Raw genomic sequence first — 4,190 nt, forward strand, 5'->3', positions numbered from 1 at the left:
ATGGTGAGGTTAGTCTCACTGATTTGAGAATCCCCTTTCGAGACATAAATCAGATTAGGCATTTTGCAAATCGTAACAATACATATATATATATATATATATATATATATATATATATATATATATATATATATATATATATATATATATATATATATATATATATATATATATATATATATATATAATTTTGAGTTTTGACCCATTTACTTATAAATGGGTCCGACTTATGCTAAATTTTGTTTTTAACATATTATTATTGCATTAAGACATGGTATGTTTGGTCTCAAAATATGTATAGAAATGTGTACCAAAGTGTTAGGTTTTAGTTTACATGGGGAGGTATGACTGGGCTATAAATAACTCTAATGAATCATTGTTTTTTTTTTTCTTTTGAGCTTCATGCATCAAATTTTAACACTACTTTTATTCAGATATGGTGCCAATTAGATATAGTTCGCCAAGCTTTCAAGTCTGAGTTGGAGGAGTTTCTAAAGGCTAAACCATACATAGCTATTTTCTGTGTTGTTAACAATCATAATCCTACTGCTTCAAGGAAAAGGTAATATTGACATTTCAAAAATAAAAAATTTCAAAGCTAAGTCAAGATTATTACGGGTTACTCGATAATTTGGGGAGTACTCGGTTGGTCGGGGCTTTTTGCGGGTTGCTCGATAACTTGGGGAGTACTTGGGGAGTATACTAGGGTGTTGACCAAGTTTGACTTTGACCGATTTTGATTGATTTTGTCCGACCTACCGGGAAATCCCAAGTTTTGACATATTTTTCAAGTAAACCCGAGTTTAAGCCGAGCTTGACCAACTTTGACCTGAGTACTACTCTATGTTTCTAATAATAGCATAGTACAAAACTGTGACCGTACTTTTTGGTGTATCTAAGTGTCACTATTTTACTATGCAGATTTATCACGAAAATTGTACCTGTTCACATCATTTTCTTTGAAAGACCTTCGCCTTCAGAATGTATGACAATTGATAGCAAAATATATGCATTTACTGACTTTTAACATGTGACTTTTAACATGTGAATAGGTATTCGTATACCTGAATAGATAGAATATTCAAAAGTTTGACCATCTTTGACTGAGTACTCGTCGTGTACTCCTGAAGTTACAAAAACAGAACTCGCCAAGTAATTCCAATTTTTGCAACACTTTGAATTCTTATTGGTCAATTGTGCCATTATTATACTTTCCTAATATTGTGTATAATTTTTTTTTTCGGGCAATTAGATTGAAACGGATGGAACGTCACTTAATGGAATTATAAAGTGAAAATCGATATTCATATGACACATATGCTTGTGATATCCATTTTGCTAATGTTTTGTTTATAAAGTATGCAACATAGAGTATTTCAATTTTCTATTAAATTGATATTTATGTGGGAAAGTGTTGGGATCACGAGATTTTGAGTTCAGAAAATGAAAGTGTGGTGATGTTGGCTTCCTTTGAAAGGACATCGGATCAGATCAACTATTTAATGCTTCTGTGAATGGGAGAGTGGAAAAGATAGAAGGTGTTAGTGACTGTATTATCATGGGCATACCAATAACGATGAGAACCTGAACAGTTGGAGTTAAACAAAAGTATGCCCATATAACGCGTATATTGTGTAAATTATAATTGTTCATCTTAACTTAATTGGTATCTTTATTTTGTTCATATGTGTACGATGTTCTAAATGTTGTCTTATCTTGATGTAATAAATATTGGAAGGGGTTCCTCAAGTTGAGCTGTGCAAGGACTAGACGTGATTCTATCGTAAGCTGGTGAAGCAGAAAGCTACATTATTAAATAATTGTGATTAAACAGAGGTATTACCCACTTGGTAAATAATAAATGTGATTTCATTATTTATTTTTGGGCACAATGTTAAATTTTCAATATTATTAACTATATATATCTTATGATTTTATATTTTAGGTTCCTAAATATAATATAAGACAATTAACACTACTAATTAAATTTAATACATTTATTATAAACATTACTCTTGATTAAACCCTCACGAAGCCCGGCGAATTCGCGAGTCTTCAGCTAGTTATATTTAAATATGATTCTTATAATATCATAATTTTGTCATATACCAGTCTAATGATTTTTATTTTTATAAAAATAATTTACGTGGATGATAAAAATAAGTGAAAAAAGGTAAAGTTATTCAAAAGATTATTTCGATGGCGTTGTGTAAAACTGAGGTAGTCTAAAAATTTTCGAGATTACTTTGGTGATAAATTCTATTCTATGATTACAAAGAGTTTAGAAACAAAAATTTACAAAGTGACATGAATGTGTAAATCAACCAATCACGTTAGTGTTCATTTTCTCCTACTTATCTCCAAGGATAATAATAGATCAGATATGGATTGAGTGATGCCGTGTTCATATCTATATCCATTTAGTTTTTGTTCAGCCATATACATATCCATCCATATCTATATCTAGTGAATTAAGCGGGTTAATGAATATTAAAATAATGTTATAATATTTTCAAATATGTAATTAAAATAAAAACGTAGTATAGCAAAAAAAATATATATATATAACATGACATAATTTAATTTAATTTATCAATAATAATGTGTAATTATTGTATAAGATATAACAAAATTTGTTACATTTACTATATATATGAAATTTGTAGGTTTATTTTGTTATATTATGTGTTTTATTGTAATATATTATAGTTATTTTATTATAGGGTTTATAGCAAAATGTAAATCTGACGGTAAACAAACTTGTAATAGTAAATATGTAAACATATTTCTATATTTATGTATTTATATATGTATTTCGGGTGGTAATGGATATATCCATGGATGGAAATTTTCATCCATGTCCATATCTATATCCAATTTAGATTTATCAATATCTATATTCATATTCATTTAGGTTCATCTATATCCATCATGAACCGGATAGATCGAGTGAATATTCATCGGATCCGGTGGCCATTGTCATCCCTACTGATAGAGAACGAACCAAGGCCAATACATGGAAAGCCTGATGACAAGCCCAATTGAAATTCAACTAGGGTTTTATTATCAATATCTTTATATATTAGTTGTGAACTAACTCATAATTAAACACTCCAATTTAGACTTCATCATCACCCGTTTAGAAGAACAACTTGATGTTCATGATGAGAATTTGGAAGTCCTTTCAAATCAAATGTAAAATCTCACAAACACAATGCAAAATCTAACAAACACAGTTGTTGCTATGAAAGAAGTCATCACTGATTTACCTAAAACCATTGAAATAATGGTCACCAATATCATCAGCAAACAGAACACCAACAGTAACACCATTTTCACATCCACTTCTCACCACCACAACCCACTGTCACAATTTTTCTAATTTGCACTTCGGCAACACCTCCGACACTACACACACACACGCACTTAGAGCACTCCCTATAGTTCATTACCCGTTCATTACCTGTCATTACCCATAACTAACCATAGGCATGAGCTAGTTACCCGCTTTAGTTACCCGCATCCACCATCAATTTAACGGAAGTTTTAAGTTTAGTTATAGGAATTGTGGGTCCAGTGGCTTTTTATTGTTGGACTTGATGCTTTATTGCTTGTACGTTGTATATTAAGAGGAGTATTGTTTTAGCCATTATAGGGAGTGTTTAATTATGAGTTAGTTATAGGATATTGGTGTTGATGTGGCACTGATGTGGAAGGTTAAAAGGATGAATAGTTTAGTTACGATAGGGAGTGGCCTTAAGACTTTAGGATCTTTGTTTGATGAAGGAGATATTGAACAATATATTGAAGAATATGGATTCTTATCTGCCCTAATCCCTACCTAATCTGAAGAACACAAAATTAGAATGTTTTTAAGGGGATTACAAACTGATGCTCAAAATTGGGTACGAATATTAAATCCGACATCTTGTAAACATGCTATTTATCTTGCTCGTCATGTCGCCATCGCCACTGGTCAAGCTCGTAAACTTAATTCCAGAAATATGGCCGCCATAGGATCGAATGGGTATTCCCCCAATTTTATTGGATCAGAGGTAAATTCTCTTCTGGAAGAATTAGGCCCATCAAACCAAGTTAATAAACCCAACAATAGGTCAGGCCCAAAATTACACTTAAAATCCCTATAGCCCACTACCTAATAAGCCCAACACAGCTAAGCACACAACATA

The sequence above is a fragment of the Rutidosis leptorrhynchoides genome, chromosome 2, assembly GCF_046630445.1.
Source record: "Rutidosis leptorrhynchoides isolate AG116_Rl617_1_P2 chromosome 2, CSIRO_AGI_Rlap_v1, whole genome shotgun sequence".
Lineage (NCBI taxonomy): Eukaryota > Viridiplantae > Streptophyta > Magnoliopsida > Asterales > Asteraceae > Rutidosis > Rutidosis leptorrhynchoides.